Here is a 20,764-nt window from a genome sequence, read left to right on the forward strand (position 1 = left end):
GATTCCTTTTATTCGCGGAAAATCTATTGTTTTGAGTCAGGCCCCAGCCTGCGAAGTAAACCGGAGATTGGCGGCGGGGATCGCGCGGAGTGTTGCTTCAAGTCTAGTCTAATTAATTTACCTACTCTGTTACGATCCTCGACCCGCTTGCCTTCTTATTATCGCCCTACTCTATTAGCGATTTGTTTAATTTACTGAGAAACATTTTGCAATGAAGACGTTTAAAAGGGATGTTTTACTTAATGGTTACAACATTGTCAATTCTTCATCAAATTTCGTGTTTGAAATTTGATAAATACCTAATTGCCCCACCTCGCATATGTAACAGGCGCAAACTCGCATAACAGCAATAAAATCCAAATTAAATTTAGTTTTCCAATGGCTATTACGACGGTCTCTTATAGCGTATCAAATAAAATTAATATCAGAGTATATATAGTAATAGATATATTTTTTACTATTCTAAATCTTAATTTATTTACAATAGAAATGGTTATCATTAAATATTAATAATTACCTAACATATATTTGAATTAATAATTGATATAAATTAAATATTTAAGTAAGTATAAAAACTGCTAATGAGATCATGATCGTCCTTAAAAAGTGAGAGATTACGAAGTATCTAATAATGAAGGGCAACAAAATTAATTGGTTTGTTTAGGTACATTATTGTCAATCTCTATTGAGCTTCATTTTAAATATACATTACCTGTTATAAGCCAAACAGTGTTAATTTGTCTTATTATATTTATTTAGCAATTATAAAAGCTTGTTTAATGCTATTCTAGTCATTTTATTAAAATCCATACACCGAATAAACCTTTTTCGACATGTTTACTGAAGTATAAATTAGGATTAGCTACAGAGAAAAATTTGGTATTTAAGTAAGTATTTTGTCCCCTTTTGTCAGAATGCTGGGTCGTTGGTAAATACGCGCCCTAAAATCTGTGTAGCTTGGCCGAATATGCGGGTTTAAAAAGCTTTGTAGGCAAAAATGCTTTATGCCGTGGTCGGTGTATACCGCGTCATACTCGGCGACACGCCGATCAATCTCTGCCACCCTCCTATATTATATTGGTTAAGTAAAGTTTATATACCTACCGTTGATGCGGCTTTTTTACCTTGCTTAATTATTTCGTGAAAGGACTCTTTTTCATTAAGAAAGGTTTTAGGTACATTTTATATAATTCTGATAGTGTTGTTTATGAAAAGTGCATTAACGATGGATGATCAGGTGATACGTACATTCTGTGTTTATTACTAGAGAATAAATAACATAGACGTGTCTGTGACCTTTATTTTCTTTATAATAAAGTACGTATAAGTAAAGTTTGTTATATCTGACCATACTCTGAAGGGGCCCACAGATTACCAGTTTGCCGGACGATATCAATATCAGAATGTCAGTTAAACCAAAGGTTAAACGCAAAAGGTGACAGTTCCGAACAACTGACAGGCTGATATCGTCCGGCGAACTGGTAATCTGTGGGCCCCTTGAGGGGTGAATATGTAGGTCATACCCACTGAACAACTTTTACAATGGAGCCAACCATGAAATCGCGATAAAAAATCTGCTCTTCCATAGAAACATTGACATATTATTCGCCCAAATGTATGAGACAACATTTTTCCTCGCGCGTAAGTTAGAACTGTTAGAAGTCGTCTAGTAACTTATGTGCAAGACTCTCCGTTATGTTATGAGTAGTTATGACCTTTGAAAAGCTTAATGACATATCCTTAGTTCAGAAGTGTCTTATTGTCTTTCTTAAAAATAGAAATAGAGATAGAAATAGAAATTTATTTGCTAGAAATGTGGTAGGTACAGAAGTTTGGTGTTAACATGCAATTTTGCGAGTTCAGCACATTTCGCCAATAATCTAGGCATGCAAATTATGTTTTGTTTTAACCTATATTATACTATACATTATTTACAAACTATTTACATAATCTGGGGGCACGGCCGTGCCAAGACATCATATTACTCACCATCGCATTAGACTGGCAAATATAAATCATTAATTTAAATCTACAGCTCTTGATAAAAATATTTCAAATTAAGCAAAACATAATAAAATAAGAAATAAATATAAAAATAGTTCTAAATGTCTAAAAATAACTCCTGTACTGAATAAAAAGCTTTTTCCAGTAACCACTTATGCAATTTTGACACAAACCTTAAGTACTAGTAGTACTTAAGTAGTTTCTATCCCATGTTTGTGGCCTTTGGCAATCGTTTGACGAAATCGAATAGCTTGTAAAGAGCTTCCATGACCGGTTTTACATCAAACTCCCGTTTATATTTTACAGAGAAGACAAAGAACATAGCATAATCCAAACAAACAAATCAGGCTTAGGCACTCAGGAGAGGAGAATATCCTTAAAAATGATAAAGAGGGTGCTATTCGCTAGATCAGCGACATCAGCGCCGTGCGCAGGTAATTAACACTTTTAAGCCGCTTGTCGGCTCCTGCCGGCTGGGCCAGCGTTCATGTATAAACTTTTTTAACAGCGATGAATCTTTGGAATAAAACTTTGTGCTTAGCGTGGCCGCCTTGTTTCAAGAAAATTCATATTTTCTATTTCATTCTATTTTTTGAATAAGTACCTACGTTAGCCGCCAACAAACTGTCTCACAGTTTGGCGAAACATTAGATTAAGGTAATAAAAAAAAAAGTTTCGATTGTCTTGTAGGTAACTATGTACACCTGTAAAATGGAGATTCGACATAGTTTAACCTCATTAGGTTAGACATCGGTTTACATCAGTCGGAGGTTAGCTATCGAGGTAACGTCCTAATAATCTTTAATAGAAAAAAACCGACTTCTCAAAATAGTTTGAAATGCCATATACATTATTGGCTGGTATTTAACTGATCACCAGATATAGTAATCCAATTCGTCACCTTTTTCTCGTAGCATATTTCGTTTCTGTAAGGGTCGCAGTTCTAACCGAACCTAACCTTACCCACTTTTCTAGTAGCACTTCGTTTCTCTAAGGGTCGCAGTTCTATCCTAACCTAACCCACAAAATCGAAATCGCCAAACTATGCATCGTTGAAGAGTTCTGTTCATCATCAGCAGTTCCACTTCATCAAATGCGACAGATTTTAATGTAAATGCTCGATTTTCTGTTGAAAATACAAAAATATCTATACGTATGCCTTTAAGATTTGAGGAGTCCCCTCGACCTCCTGGACCCCATGTTCAGAACTCGTGCTTGACATAAATGTGGCTTAAAAACTTAACTTGCTTAACAAACATAACGAAGAGGACAAATCACCACACGTGCACTATGCGTCGTTGAAGAGTTCTGTTCTGATCATCATCAGCAGTTCCACTTTATCAAATGCGACAGTTTTTAATGAAAATACTTGATTTTCTGATGAAAATACAAAAATCTCTATACGCATGCCTTTAAGATTTGAGGAGTTCCCTCGATTCCTCATAGAACCCATCATCAGAACTCGAGCTTGACAAAAATATGGCTTAAAAACTTAACTTGCTTAACAAACATAACGAAGAGGACAAATCGTCAAACGTGAACTATATGTGGTTGAGGAGTTCCCTTCTGATCATCATCAGCAGTTCCTCTTCATTAAATGTCACCTTTCTGAATGTACATGCTTGATTTGTTGATAAAAACACCAAAATCACTATATGTATGTCTTTAAGATTTGAGGAGTTCCCTCAATTTCTCATGGATCCCATCATCAGAACTGGGTTTTGACAAAAACGGGACCAATCTGTATGCATATACATACAATCAAAAAAAGAATTTTCAAAATCGGTCCAGTAATGACGGAGATATGGAGTAACAAACATAAAAAAAAAACATACAACCGAATTGATAACCTCCTCCTTTTAGATTTGGAAGTCGGTTAAAAATAGCTATAGAGCACAGAGCATAGAAATTCCTTTAGTTACTTTGCTATAATTATGTTTTCTTCATTACTTGATCCGGGTAACTGGCTGTTGTTAATCTGTGGAGGATGATCTGGTTGTAAAAATAAAGCTAGTGTACACATTATGTAAAGGGGATTAGTCGCTTTCACAGGTTGCTCTATATATGTACGTATTGTATACCTCCAGAGCAAGGTGTTTAAAATTTAAATAATACGAATACCTACGTATACGTTTATATTACGTACGAGTATATATTAACACAATAAGTGATTATACATGACGTTACATATTAAATTTAAACGCCTATGTATGTACCTAGTGCCAAAGTAATGGTCAAGTAAATACTAGAGCTCCCGATACACGTGTTACACGCTGACACGGGTACCCGTGTTCTTAAGCCCGCCGGGCTTAAGAACCCGAACTACACGAACCCGCCCGGATTCGGAAACGTTTACACGGGTACCCGTGTACACGGGTACACGGATACACGAAATAACGGATCTTATTTACCCGCCGGTTCGACCCTTCACTCTCGTGTAGTGGAGATTCGTGCTATGAAGACATACGATTGAATATGTGGAAGGTTAGGAAGATTCGATTACCTACTTTACAGTTTTACTGGATTGATTTGTAATGTCAATAATAGGTAGGTAAGTACAATTTGTTTCAATAATCATAAGATTAAAATTAACAATATCTCAGTAACCGTTGACTTCATTGTTGGTATTTCAGTTTCTTCATTGATGTAGTTTTTTGATAATTAAAGTAAACCTAAATACCACCACCACCATGTTACCATTTGTTGGGACGTCAGTCTTTCCGTGACCACAGCTGGTGCAACTCAGCTGAAACGTCGGAATTAAAGGTAAAAACAATGAAATTATATCGCGGTAGACCCGTTTGTGTAATTATGTGTACAAAACGCGAGAGTTTAAAGTGTTATATAAACCTAAATGATTATTTAATACAAAAGTAGATAGTTATGCTTACTGAAACCAGAGTTGGGCATTATTCGAATCATTTTTAATCTAAATAATTATGGTGAGATTAATATTCGCGAATAAATTATTCGCGAATAAACCATTCGTTTAGAATTTCGAATAAGAAATGAATTATTCGAATAAATTACACGAAGGATTTTTGTAATACACACTCAGATGGCAAATCTAAATAGGTATGCAACTGCAGCGTATTTTAGAGCCAAGGAAAATTTTGGGAAAGGCCCCAACTGACCGTCGCCATCCATGGTGGGGACAAATGGGAATTGTTTATATGCAGCGCCTATTCCATCAGTTCCCGACGTAGACAAATGGGAATACATCCGAAAATTGTGTTCCCAATTATCCCCACCCCAATAAGGTGGGGAAAAATGGAAAATATTTTTATGCAGGGTCTTCAAATATATTCCCCGCGGAGACAAATGGGAATTCGACCATTATTGGTAATGATGGGTGCATTATTTGTGTATTCCCATTTGTCCCCGATTCACGTGACCTACACCATACATGAGGCGGGGACAAATGGGCATGTTGTATATGATATTTGGTGTTCCCATTTGTCCCCGATATTGGTGTTCCCATTTGTCCCCGAGACAAATGGGTACGATTTATATGCAGCACCTATTCCATCAGTTCCCGACGTAGACAAATGGGAATACATCCGAAAATTGTGTTCCCAATTATCCCCACCCCAATAAGGTGGAGAAAAATGGAAAATATTTTTATGCAGGGTCTTCACATATGTTCACAGCGGAGACAAATGGGAATTCACCCATTATTGGTAATGATGGGTGCATTATTGGTGTATTCCCATTTGTCCCCGATTCACGTGACCTACGCCATACATGAGGCGGGGACAAATGGGAATGTTTTATATGAGTTTTGGTGTTCCCATTTGTCCCCGATATTGGTGTTCCCATTTGGTGCCGATACAAAAGATTTCTATGCAGCGTCTTTTCCCAAATGTCTCTCGCGGCGTGGACAAATAGGAATTATTCCGAAAATGGTGTGTTCCCATTTGTCCCCACACCAATAAGGAGGGTACAGATGGGAAATATTTATATGCAAATCCTATCACTTCTGTACCCGGCGGGGACAAATGGGAATACATCCGAAAATAGTGTGTTCCCTTTTGTCCTTACAAAAATAAGGTGGGAACAAATGGGAAATATTTATATGCGGCTTCTTTTCCTATATGTTCCCCGCGGGGACAAATGGGCATACACCCATTATTGGTTATAATGGGTGCATTATTGATATAACCCCATTTGTCCCCTATCCACGTGACCTACGCCATACATGAGGGACAAATGGAAATGTTTTATATGCAGCGCCTATTCCCATCTGTTCCCGGCGGGGAACAATAAGAATACACCCGTTAATGGTGTGTTCCTATTTGTCCCTGCTTCAATGAAGTGGGGACAAATGGGAAAGATTGTTTGTCTTTTCCCACATGTTCCCGAAGGGGACAAACGGGAATACCCCCATTATTGGTGTATTTCCAGTTGTTCTCGCCCCACGTGACCGCCAATACATGAGGCGTATTCCCAGTTTCCACACCTCAAATCAACCAACCAGATAAACCGATAGAAAACATTTTCTTTTTACTATTGGGATATAAAACAGCTAAATAGTTATTTTGTAAGGCTATTTTATTCGCCGAATAAATTATTCGCGAATGAATTGAACACGAATGATCATTCGAAAAAATTATTCGTCATTCGCGAATGATTTGGTAATTCTCATTCGTAATTCGTCATTCAAATGAATTTTGCCCATCTCTGACTGAAACTACCACGAACGGAATATATATTTTCCTTTAACAAAATCGCATTTTGCTCACTGTTAGCAAAGTACCCTTGTTCGAGCTGCTGAGGTGAAAAATAAATTAAATTGGTACAACACATATCAATCACATTGAACATCCATATATACATTACTACTATCTCCGCTACACGCCAAGGACGGGTTAGGCCCGCGTGTATTTAAGGTCCGTTTCACCGTGTACACGGGTACACGGGTACCCGGATACACGGATCTTAATTACACGTGTGCACGACTACACGTGTAGAACGGGTCAGAAAACCGTGTACGTGTAGTTCGGAAACGGGTACCGAACACGTGTACACGAAACCCGGACACGACCGCGAGCCCTAGTAAATACTTTGATTACCACATAAGTTTAAAATAGCTTGAACTAGTCTTAAAAAGATCTTAATGCGTGAGTAATCCTGTTACTTTAACGTTTACTGAATTTCCAGTAATAGGAACATCAGTTCAGTGAACATGCCTACATATGTATGTCGAATGCGGATGGTCTCAAAGGGCGGTGGGCGCGTGGGGTAGTACGATAATGTATTACTTCACAGCTAAACCAGTATGCTACCATGCTACCAGTGCATGAAATAAACCTTAGGACTCGTTAACCATACTAGTGCCTACTATACTTCAGTACTAAATGTTTAAAATAACTAATTGCTATGTTTAACTCAAGGGAGCGATATGAAAGTAAAAAGAAACCGTTTAAATCTTTATTCAAGTCAAACTAGGCCGGCTCCAACCCTACGCCTCTAACATGAGAAGATTTAGCCCTATATGGGACCGGCAACAAACTCAGAGGGACAAATCTTTTCAAAACAAGTTAAAACAACACATAACACATCATTTCTTTATTTCACAAAAGTAAGCTTCTAATGAAACATAAGAAATCAAAATAACACTTGAAATAAAACACTTGGCTAAATGGTTAAAGAACGCGGGATTCCATAAGCTATCACAATAATCCTTCAGGTATAAACCTTCAGGAACGTAGCGAGTTAGGCACGAGGTTGGCTAACGAGTACGTCCGATCTCTAGCGCGGTCCGATCAAGAAGAAATACCAGCGGCGGAGCCTCTCCGCTCCCGCCTCAGTCAAGTTGGTAAACCTGCTCGACCAGTCTACCAACATACCGACAAAAATACCAACTCGTGCCTACGCTCACTCGAGAGAAACCTCTCGACGTTCCAAAGCCTTCTACCTGTAATTTTAGTTCAACAACACGCCAGTAGATGGCGTTACTCTCTACGCGACTTTATTTCAACAATGCGCCAATAGATGGCGTTACTCTCTACGCAACTTTATTTATTTCGTTACAATCAAATAACATGTAGCTCAACATTGCTAATCGATTTTATACAGGCGTCTAAAATAATGAACTATAACGCTGCAATACGTCTTTCTGATGTCAGGGTCCGACACGGCCGTCCTGCGCTACACACGTCCTCGTGTGTGGGTGTATGCATTTGATTCTGTAACAAAATACTCAGCACAGTATCTCATCGCTCGGTCATTCCTGACCCACAATTTGGGTCTCTCTCAAATTACTATTAAAATCAAACTTTATTATCAATCAAACCAAAAAAATAGTTCAAAGTCATTAATCAATCCTCATTTCTCTAGTCAAAAATAGTCCATCGAGCAACGACTTAATAAAAATAATCAGTAATCATCGCCGCTATCTAGCGGATACACTCCCTTAATCATCGCCTCCATCTGGCGGATACTCTCAAATTTATGTGAAAACAGAACAATCTCAAACATCAATAACACAAATCACAACAGCTCTAATTCATTGCTCGACAGTATCACTACTATTGTCATCAATATCAATTTACGGGGAAATTATCTGGCATTAAAAAAAAATATTTTGGTCAAATGTGATAATAATCATTGTAGGACATCTTAAAATAAATAGCACTCTGACTTAATAATGCCAATTTTACTCATATGAACACAGTACATCAACGGGAATTCATTTTTAACAAAACAACACCAGTCCTTCGGTGCATTGCCAGTCCTTCGGCAGATACCAGACCCTCGTCAGAAGTAACCATCTCAGCCGCGTAAGTGCTACTCCTCGCAAAGAGCATTCTGCACATAAAAAGCAGACCACGTGCACCTCTTACATGCTCCGGCACTTCTGATGCGGTCACTAAACAATACCCAGTCCATCTAAAGCAAAACATTAGTGCCCAGTCCATCGGGCGTGCCTTCAGTCCATCGAAAGCAAAACAGTAGAGCCCAGTCCATCGGGCTTGCCTTCAGTCCTTCGAAAGTACAAGCTTTCAGTCCGTCGAAAGCAAAAACAATGTTAAGAGTGAATTCCAAAAAGAAAATAAAAACAGGTCTTTAAATCATGTTACTCAGAACCATTGGTACTATCAGCGTCAACTGATCAACTGAAACTGAACATCACTGATCAAAATCACTAAAGATAGCTTTCTACTTTAGCTTTAACAACAGAAACTCAGCTTTTTACTTTAGCTTTAACAACAGAAACTCGCTCAAAACTTCTATGCAGAAGTAAACCCTCTCAAAATAATCCCAACAAAATGGGAACTGCTCACCAGATTAATAAAGCACAATGCACGCGTCCCAGTCAAAGGTGGTGGTGAAGTCCAACCCAAGCACGAAGGCTGATGCTTTCCGCCTTGCAGTTGCCGTTGCTGCGGCAGATGGCGAGATGCACGATGTAGTTTAACATAGCTGGCTGTTACTGAAATCATCATTAGCACGGCATCAGGTTTATCATGTAAGCAGGATAAACTCAAAGGTTTATTAAATGCAATGTAGCAGACAAAAAAAAAACATGTTTCCAATGTATACGGGATTTCAAAAATCTCAGAATAAAATTTAAACTTCAATGAGTGCGTTTTATTTCATTCTATGAACAAACAAACATGTGTTCCAAAAATAAGTAACACGGTAAAATGGGCCAATACGAAAAGTGACAGCTAATTAGTTACGTTAGACTGTTATGCTTCGCCATTACACTCATAATAAAATTCACTAATAAACAATTGGAACGAAACCTGTCCTTTTATTTCCAAATCTCCAGAACAGACGATACTGCACAGCTGCTTCTGTGTTACAGGTGATGGCGTCTGTAAGTTGTCCCTGCTCAGGTTGCAGCACACTGTAACATTAATTTTCATATGCGTAGCTCATGCTTTCATAGTATGCACGATTTGTGATCTATCACGGCATTACGGGCAATAATTTGTAACAATTTTACTAATTACTAAACTTTACAGGGTAGGGATTACACAATCCTATGCATTGGCAAATCAGCAGGATCCATTTCTTACGGTGCATTGTATTTTCAAAAAAAGAATATTTTTGAGGGTAGAAGCACAAGTGAGCGATGAAATAATATCACGTCGTGATAGCCGATATTTGGTTGTAATTAACAACATGGATTTCACTTCAAAATAATTCAAGATCACTTAGATTTAAATGGATTATAAAAATTAATTGTATCTTCATAAAAAAATCAATTATTGAGGGTAGATTCACAAGTGAGCGATAAAATAATATCACGTCGTATTGGCTGATAGTTAGTTTTAATTAACAATACGGATTTCACATCAAAATAACTTAAGATCACTTAGATTTAAATGGATTATAAAAATTAATTGTATTTTCATGAAAAATCAATTATTGAGGGTAAATTCACAAATGAGCGATGAAATAATATCACATCGTGATAGTTAATACTTGGTTTTAATTAGCAGTATGGATTTCAAATCAAAATAACTCAAGATCGCTTCGATTTAAATGGATTACAAAAATTAATTACAAAGAAACGTAACGATCCCAGAGATGACGTCACGTCACAACCGTTATGCTAAACTGCCTCAATCATAATTCACAATTTCACAATAATTCTCACCAAATAACATAATGAATTGCACTCACCTTTCAATTAAGGTTAGACACGTGAGCTTACAATTACCACGTGTCCAGATTATGGAATGTAGGTCACCAAAACACACGGAAATACACCACGCTCCCAGGTGGCTGTGCAAGCAATACATGAAACTCTGCATTCATCCCACTTGCTGATGTCGAGTACCGATGGTCCTAAAAGCGGTGGGCGCGTGGGGTAGTACGATAATGTATTACTTCACAGCTAAACCAGTATGCTACCATGCTACCAGTGCATGAAATAAACCTTAGGACTCGTTAACCATACTAGTGCCTACTATACTTCAGTACTAAATGTTTAAAAGAACTAATTGCTATGTTTAACTCAAGGGAGCGATATGAAAGTAAAAAGAAACCGTTTAAATCTTTATTCAAGTCAAACTAGGCCGGCTCCAACCCTACGCCTCTAACACGAGAAGATTTAGCCCTATATGGGACCGGCAACAAACTCAGAGGGACAAATCTTTTCAAAACAAGTTAAAACAACACATAACACATCATTTCTTTATTTCACAAAAGTAAGCTTCTAATGAAACATAAGAAATCAAAATAACACTTGAAATAAAACACTTGGCTAAATGGTTAAAGAACGCGGGATTCCATAAGCTATCACAATAATCCTTCAGGTATAAACCTTCAGGAACGTAGCGAGTTAGGCACGAGGTTGGCTAACGAGTACGTCCGATCTCTAGCGCGGTCCGATCAAGAAGAAATACCAGCGGCGGAGCCTCTCCGCTCCCGCCTCAGTCAAGTTGGTAAACCTGCTCGACCAGTCTACCAACATACCGACAAAAATACCAACTCGTGCCTACGCTCACTCGAGAGAAACCTCTCGACGTTCCAAAGCCTTCTACCTGTCATTTTAGTTCAACAACACGCCAGTAGATGGCGTTACTCTCTACGCGACTTTATTTCAACAATGCGCCAATAGATGGCGTTACTCTCTACGCAACTTTATTTATTTCGTTACAATCAAATAACATGTAGCTCAACATTGCTAATCGATTTTATACAGGCGTCTAAAATAATGAACTATAACGCTGCAATACGTCTTTCTGATGTCAGGGTCCGACATGTACATACAATGGGTGTGGAAATTAGAACAATTATTCATTTTCGTGTAGTTAATTGAAAGGAAATAGAACGTTTCCGCATGTAGGCACTCACGCACTTCGTGTACCAATTTGGCTTCATCAAATATTTAGAGCTAGACTTTACGCTAAAATAGCTCGTGAGTCAAGTAAATAAACGTCAGTTTAAGTTTACTCTACCCGGTTGTCGAAACACCTGGACGTCTGTCGAAACGTCTAAATTGGGAAAATGTTTTTTACGTAAAAGGTTATTATTTTATGGATACGATCGGCTATTTTCTCCACTTACGTACTATTATTTCATTCTTGGTTTGAGGGTAGGTAGATAAAATGCTATTGTGACGTGTAGGGACAAACCAGAATATGACAACAATAACAAGAGTCCTATAGGTACCCAACGTTGCAATGTAACTTAAAAATATCAAGAATGAAAGCAAGAATGATGGGATGCTTAGTTGGAATTTCAGAAATTTATTATTTCACCTATGAGGGAAAAGGGAAAATCGAAAAAAGAAAGGATTTATTGGTAGTAGTACTAAGTAGTAACTATATAAAGCGCATCTACTCGGGACGTTTAAATGCACGTTTCTTTCTGTTCCCCGAATTTAGTAGCTATACCACGCAATTCTTTACTGGTTCGGTTCGGTATTAAATCGCTGTTAGTAACGTTAACATACAGTAAAATCCGCTTATAAATGAAGATTTCGTAGAGTCCCTAACGTCGTGGCGTTTCAAGCGGAAAAGCCTATTAAACATGATAAAATGTATAAAAATAATTTGCAAGGATCATTGTAAAATAGCGTTTTTAGGAAATTGTAATATGTAAATGTGATTGTATTAAGCGGGTTCGATCGTAATAGATATGTTAAAAATCTTACTAATCAATTCATCAGAAAGGTACAATAAAAATCAAAAGATCATATACTGAGTATCCCAGTATATGACACTAATTTCACATTCTTATCGTTTATGCTTCGATTGTAACATGTACTAGTAAGATAGTATCATCGCTTTCCAACTCGTATAAAGATCAAAGTACCTATCGGAACTTCAAGACTTTGTCGATTCAAGGCACCAACAAGGACTCGGATACCACAACTGCGAGTGGCGCAAGAATGCACTCGGTAATATACACGATAGGTATATAACATTAGGAACATAATATCTCATAATGTCCGGTTGGATAAACGCAAGCCATGTCGTCTGTCTGCCTTATTGGATTTGGGAGTCCCTCATCCGTTATTTTGACATTTATTTCTCTAATAAAGATACCACATTCGTTTTGGCTGAAATACACACTTGGTAACCTAAAAACGTAAGCAAAAGGATGTATGTGCCTCTTCTTTCACATTCTTATCGTGTTATTTCTGATGACAAATTACTGTCACAATGATGTTTTCAGCTTAGTGAAAGCGTACAATGATCTCGGCATGTATAATAATTACCTACTCGTATGTAGGTTATATTAAGTAATTAATATTTTCTAAAGGATAAAACATGTAGTTATGTAATAGCTACATACACCACGTAATTGTTAACCTCTCAAATGTACCTACCTACTCCCGATTTGCATACCCTTCCTAACTGTTTGGGAACTTTAGGTTTGATCATAACATATTGGAGCTTCTGTTGTTTACCTCAAATATGTATAAAGGGCTTGGGGTCAATTAGCAGGATCGGGATTGTTGTGGAGATTGCTGACTTCGGCGTAATTAGAAACTTCGGTATCTGGGGCGGAGGAACTTATTGTTTAGGTAAGGATAAGCATTCACGTTGCTTATAAGTACAGTCAACTGTAAAAATATGGATGTACAAATCATCTCAAAAATATGTCCCATAACTCTTATGTCAGTGAATTAAGAACTATGGGACATATTTTTGAGTAAGTTGTCTACACCCATATTTTTACAGTCAACTGTACCTACCTCAATACAATTTGAACATTCAGTGCTGTTAGTACTCCCGATGGAGGTAATTTAAAAGTAAATATAGAACCATTAGAGAAAAAGTACTCAACATAGGTACTTGTGTAGAGCATCATTTTAGTGTTTTACGTCCTTGTATACAAACTTCTAGAAACTACTTTAAGTATCAATTAGTGAACATAAGTAGTGTAAAGAAACATTGATAAGCATGATCGCAAATGGCCCGGGACGTTGTGTCACATAGGCCGTCTTGTTACAGCATTGCTTTACGTTGACGTCCGCCGGAACCTTTCGTCTCTCTTGACCCATCTTGTGTTATACGGGGCATAGGAATGTGTACGTACTTTCATATTAATGATGACTCACGTTAGACCGGGCCGTGTCCGGGCTGGAGCTTCCGGCGCATCGTTTTCTATGGAAATCATCACGTGATCGCCTGTCATGTTATAGAAAAGTAAGTGCTGGAAGCTCCGACCCGGACACGTCCCGGTAATAACGTGAGTCATCCTTTAAATAGTGTGAATTATCGGTTTGATTATTCCTGAAGACAAAGGTCGGACGAAGGTAGGTTAGTAGGTACGGTATATTGTTTTTTAAATTAGGTTTTCATAATTTCGACTTGTTTTAATGCCAGCCTGGGACATGGCAGTCATGTGGCCTTACTATCAAAAGTGGCTAATTATTTAAAAAGCGTTGGCGTAAGCGTATTCTAATATGAAAATGGGCTTGCCTATGGGGCTGTCCATAAATTACGTCATCGATTTTTGACGATTTTCGACACCCCCCCCCCCTAACATCATCCAAAAATCATGCTTCGAATGACCCCGTTTCCTCCTACGTCATGCTACCATCATCCGATGTCCAGACCCCCCCCCCCCCCTAATTTGAAATGACGTGTAATTTATGAATAGCCCCTATGATCAATTTTATGTTATGGCCTTGCAATGTCACGAGCTATTAGAAAAGTTATGTAGAAATCCGGTTCAACTGATGAAGATGGTTGAAAACATTAAAAGATTGTGATAAGAAGCAATAATGAAGGCAGGATTGACATTTACTCTTTCATTTGCACAAGTCGTAATATAGGTGAATAGAGTTCCTTCATAAGTGTACTGTACCTACCCTATCTCACTGTCAGTAGGCTCTTGAGCGTTCGCGTTGTCAATGCCCTCGTATCGGCGAACCTTACCCTGAAATATTCATAAGATGGATAAGCGGTGCTCCTCAAAAGGCTTTGAGATACAATCCTTGCATCGACTGAATGAAAGAGATTTCGCACTCCCCATCTCTTTTATACTCGTTACTTCGCTCTGGAATCTACTTGAAAAACGCTAATGATGTTTCACTGGTACAAACGAATAGACGTCATGTATGACATATACGAAAGAGTAGACCCAATCGTGGAGGACTGGAGACCTTGGTCACTTTATAAGTAACTACATGTAACTAAAACTGAAAATTTTGATTAAGTAAACACTTTAGACAATAATCAATTAATCACACAGAAAGTCTAAAACATGTAAGTATTTAATATCCCCTATATATCTAACAATAAAAATCTTAATAAATACTTTTCACAAAAAATATTCTGAACATGATCGATTCAGTGAGTTTGTTCCAATAAATATAATAATATAATTTGTTTTTGTATGACGTTTTTATATAATACGTGGCCCGACAAGCACTATGCTGGTTTTTTTTAACCTTTTTTGTCATTAAAAGTGCATGGCCTATATTCGCATTTAGTAGCTAATGTGCATATTAGACATAAGTATGTTACATACATCTTTTAATGGATATAATTACGGCTCGATATGGAAAATGGGACATTGGAGACCGTCACTTTGTAACTTCTTTCTTCATAGTAGGTACCACCCGGATGACCCTCTTATTCATTCTATACACTGTGTTACACGAACGTGTTTTTTCGATTTAGCAGCTCTTTGGGGTGAGGCCTTCGCCCAGCATTGGGACATAGGCTCCCAATAATAATAATAAAAACAGCTCTTTGTGTACTTTTTGAGGGTTTTTGATGAAACGTTGATGAAAAATTCACAGATCTCGTGCCTCTCACGACCTTCGGATACATTGAAAAAATGAAAATGAATTTAAATAAATCAGTTCTTCACATTTTTATTTCTTAAAAATTCTTAACAATTAAAATTATACGATACTCGAAAAGAAAAATAGTAAAGAAGTAACTACCCCGCATGCGCTCCTAAATGACACAAGAAAAATAGTAAAGAAATATAGGTACGTTGCACTATAAGTGTACAAATTATTTTAGATAGTAGATTGTATAGATATAATAAAAAACAAAAAACAGAGCCACACGGATGAAATAAAACTACCACACGTGGGCTCCTAAATGACACACTTAAACTTAGTTATATTTTTATTCGAAATCACTTTGTTATTTATCGAAAAATGTTTACAATTAAAATTATATGATGATAATTATACGATACTCAAAAAAAAGGAAAGAAATATACTATGCACTTAAAGTGTACAAATTATTTGAGTTTAAACAATAGTTATTTGTACAACAAGAGATCAAAGTTTGATATTTGTTCGAGTTCTTATTTTGAGTCCCGTGCAACCGAAAGATTATTATAGTGTAATTTAGAATCTTGAGCGTAGGAAGGGACTCAAAAGCACACGAGATGTAAATAACTTTGATCTCGTGTTGTACACACAAATTTTCACTTCAGAAGTGAGAACGTAAATATTAGACACCCTTGAACCTGAAAAATTTAGGTAATCCTTCTTCATCACACAGTAGAACACGAGATCTAAGTTATTTACATCTCGTGCGCTTTTGAGTCCCTAACTACGCTCAAAATTCTATAATAGATTCACTCGCTACACTCGTGAATCTATTCCCTAACTCGCTACGCTCGTGAATCTATTATAGAATCTTTTGCTTGCACGGGACTCAAAATAAGCACTCGAAGATATATCTAACTTTGCTCTCTTGTTGTACAAATAACTATTTCACATTTTTATTGTGAGTGCAAAATAAGTTACGGACCACGTAGGTCTACGTAGGTCCCTAGGACGACACACAGTTTAAATCGAATAACGGTTTTTTTCATTAATGAAAGAAAAGATAGTTGTATTAGAAATATATATCTTTCAACTACACAACTATCTTTTCTTTCAATAATCCTGTAAAAATTTAATATGCAGGAATTGTTTATACTGAGTTTTACAGAGTAAAGTAACGCAAGTCTTACCGTTTGTTTACGTTAGGGAATATTTTGTTGTTATAGTCGGGCAAGAATTCTTATCACTGGGGTTTCAGGTTGCAGTTATCAATGACTGTTGTTGTATTTCGAGGTAACTTTAAGTGCTTCATTCATACCCCCTTATAAGGGTATGGGCGGTGTGAATATGAAAAGTAATAACGCGAGTAATTTTTTTTAATTTGGCTGAATAAGGTTGAATGTTGAATGACTTTAGATTTGAAACAAATTTTACCTAATTATATCGCGTATAGTATTTAGGTTGTCCACGTATGAATTTTGAGCTGTTGCAATTATTACTAGTGGCTCTGTGAGCTGTAGACCTCGCGAGCTGAGCTTAAAACTGAGTAAATGTATGGCTTCGTTGTTTAGAAGAATTTAGAGAATCTAATTTGACAATTAAAACCTACCTACCTATTGAACCTGCTTACAAAATTCGGGAATTGGTTTAGAAATGCGACCAGTAGAGTAGAACAGATGGACATACGAAACAATTTTTGGCTAACAGGCCAATTCAAACGTACACTGATATCAGAATGACGTCTAACTGATGTCATTTAGTTATCGTGCATTTGCGTGCATCGCTGGTTCTTGTCCGTACATGTATTGGCGCAAGCGAGACGCACGATGACTACTAAATAACATGATAAAAATATCATTCCGATGTCAGTGTACGGTCGGTGCCCCAACTTAAGTATCCACGTCGCCATACTAATTGTATAGAAAAGTGGATAGAGTTAGACCAAGAAAAGTCTGCAGAGATTTTGACAGCACACGCAGTACCAATGTTATTTGTGCCAGTGTCAAAATCTCTGCAGACTTTTCTTGGTCTAACTCTACTTATGTTAGGGAACCAACATTTAATAAGCCTGTAAACTGCAACTGAGAAGCTTCGTGCGCGTTTGGTTTGCCAGTCTTTTCAGTCTTTGTTCCTCCTCGAGTCGCAATAGAAGGAGTTTCATGCTTTTAATTTTAGTCGAGTAAGAATTTAAATATCTAACTAATCTAAATTCTAAAGATTGTATAGGGGAAGTGCATGAACTATAGGGGGCAGCACAGGAGCCGTCAGATCTTTAGATGTGTAGTTTATGATTCCGATGTAGCCCACAAGATGGCAGAACCTACTATGCACAAGAAAACGTACCTACGAGAACGGTTGATGGTAGAACTTGCTTTGGCAATTGTACATGTTTCCGATTCAGACCACAAGATGGCAGACCCTCCAACGCGCACGGTCCCTATAGTAGAGGGTTATTGTCGTACTAAATTTTGTAGTCACTGTAAATCAGTGCTGTAAATTTACTGCCATCTTTCGATACAGGATTCAAATGAAAATGAATAAAAAATATCAATAAATGTATATATGTATGGATAAATGTTTTTATTTTATTTTTAGAACGCCATATGATTTTGACTCTTGTTCTTTTACTGATATGAGTAAAAATTTTTAAATATAAAATGGTGTCGCCATCTAGACGAGCATAGAGGCCAAAGGTATGGCGCCGTATATTCAAGAATCAAATTTTCTTTAAAGCGCAAAAAGCCATCATCTCTTGCAAAAATTAAACGAATACGCTTAGCCCGCGCTTGATAAATAAAAAATACGATATTTTTCATTTTTTCAAAATAAAATAATAAAATAAAAAACAACAATTGATACGAAATTTAAGTATAAAAAAATACAAAAAGTTGTGTAGCAGCATACAATTACTGGGGATGGAACCAGAGACCTCCCAATGCAAACAAAAAAAGCGAACGTTTGCAAAATGCGCCATGATAGTTCTTACTAAAGCTGACGAAATTTAGCTACTCATTCTCAAGTAAAAACGAAATATCTAAATACCGCCAAAACCAGCGAAACAAATTTTCTGAATTTTTGGACATTTAATCTATAAACATATATCAAAAAGAAAAAGCTCTTATGATATCGATACGATTATTTGTTTAAGCGCTAGGTATCACGACTCCGCCATTTTTAAAAATTTCCAAAAACCGGATTGACAAAAAAAAATTATTTAGTCATAGAATCTGGTCACAAAATTTCATGAGAATCGGTTAAGAATTGCGACCTGTAGAGGAGAACATCCGGAAATACAAAACTAAATATCTAAATACCGCCTAAACCAGCGATATTTTTTTTCTGCATTTTTTGCTATTAACTCTGTAAACATGTCTCAAAAAGAAAAAACTCTTATGATATCGATACGACTATTTGTTTAGGCGACAGGTATCACGACTCCGCCATTTTTAAAAATTTCCAAAAACCGGATTGACAAAAAAATTTTATTTAGTCATAGAATCTGGTCACAAAATTTCATGAGAATCAGTTAAGAATTGCGACCTGTAGAGGAGAACATCCGGACATACGAAAGCAAATTGCTCGAGTCAAAACGTAGACCTTCGCTACGCTTCGGTCAATTAGCGCGTTACCGATGCTCGTTTTATGTTGACGCAAAAACTAACGCATTTTGAGAGTGCATTGGAATCTAAGAATGACTGTCCTTTTTTGAACGATCTTTCGAAGTGATTCGACGTAGTGTGGTCAAGTGGTTATGGCTTGCACGTGTAGTGGCGCTCGGTCTGCGCTTTTTTTTCCCTTGCCTGCCCGACAACAAAAAATCAGTATTCCTGTGTGTTGTACCAACAATCCTGAGTCAAATAAACTTACAACTTAATTACAGAAGCTATCGTAGTTTCGTAGATAATTGTTGTTAGTTATCTTTGATTTCGAACATCACTACATTTGAATACTTCCATCAATTGCGAACGGGAATGTTCCTTCCTTCTTTTCCAAGGCGAACCCTCTTGACGTCTGACGTCTATCCGAATTTTCTCGACGTATGTACCTATAAACTTCACCAACACAGTAAACAAATGTTGAAATCACACTTACCTGTAACAAACAATGTCAGTAATTATGTGCACTCACGAGCACACTTAGATATTAAACTATCTGAATAATTTTAGAAAGAAATAAAAGTAGTGGAAATTATTAAAAAAAATCACCATTTATATTTATTTCAATAACATATCAAGCTTTACCTATACAATAATCAACAAACTTCAAGCATACTACTTGTATAGGTACCCCGCGCCGCCGCGCACGCCTCCTGCGGTATCCTGACATTTCGCTACATAAAGGATAAGCCACAGCCTAGGCCGTAAGAGATAGAGAGGTCCGGTTTTTTTCAAAATGTAGCCTACCTCAATACCCCTAGGGCTTTTTTTTATTTTATCGATATCGCTTTTCTTTTTCGAGAAATTGTCGATTCGCTGCGAAAAGACACCGAAAAAATGCGTAATTTTTCAACATTTTTGAGATTTCCGAAAAGAGTTTTTGACTTTTTCATAATAATTTTTCACCATATTGTAGCCCTTGTTAAGACGAATCTTTTGAAACCTGGACCATTCATGTAGCCCTAAAACTCACGAGACCAGGGCGATGTCTCACTCTGGCTGAAATTGGAGGGCTATACTGATGCGATCGAAAAAACATTTTCAATGTTAAAAAGGTACGTTATTTTTGCTTTGATTTTACTGCGCAACTTATATGCACTTATAAGTACTATAGAACAAGTTTTGCTCAACACTTTCAACTGTGAAATAATGTTTTATTGTCGTTTCAACAGATTAAGTAGGTTAGGTTAGGTTTAACGTTACTTGGTTTATTTGGTGTATTGTAACAAACAGGCCAATTCGAGTTTTAGATATTCGATACTGCATGAAGAAAGTCACTATTGACACTGACAGATTAGTATCATACACGAAAGAGATCGTATAACTAGAACACAAATTGGTCTGAAAGTTGATTCGTTGTTATTTGGAGTGGGCGATGATTGCTACAATGTAGCGG

At 37.1% G+C, this 20,764-nt stretch overlaps 1 protein-coding gene across 3 annotated transcripts in view; it reads left to right on the forward strand.

The window, feature by feature from the left end:
- Positions 1–20,764, forward strand: part of LOC134803612 (dorsal-ventral patterning tolloid-like protein 1) — a 132,133-nt gene that overhangs the window by 57,182 nt on the left and 54,187 nt on the right. The window lies entirely within an intron of this gene.

This window comes from Cydia splendana, chromosome 2, assembly GCF_910591565.1.
Source record: "Cydia splendana chromosome 2, ilCydSple1.2, whole genome shotgun sequence".
In the NCBI taxonomy this organism is placed as follows: Eukaryota; Metazoa; Arthropoda; class Insecta; order Lepidoptera; family Tortricidae; genus Cydia; species Cydia splendana.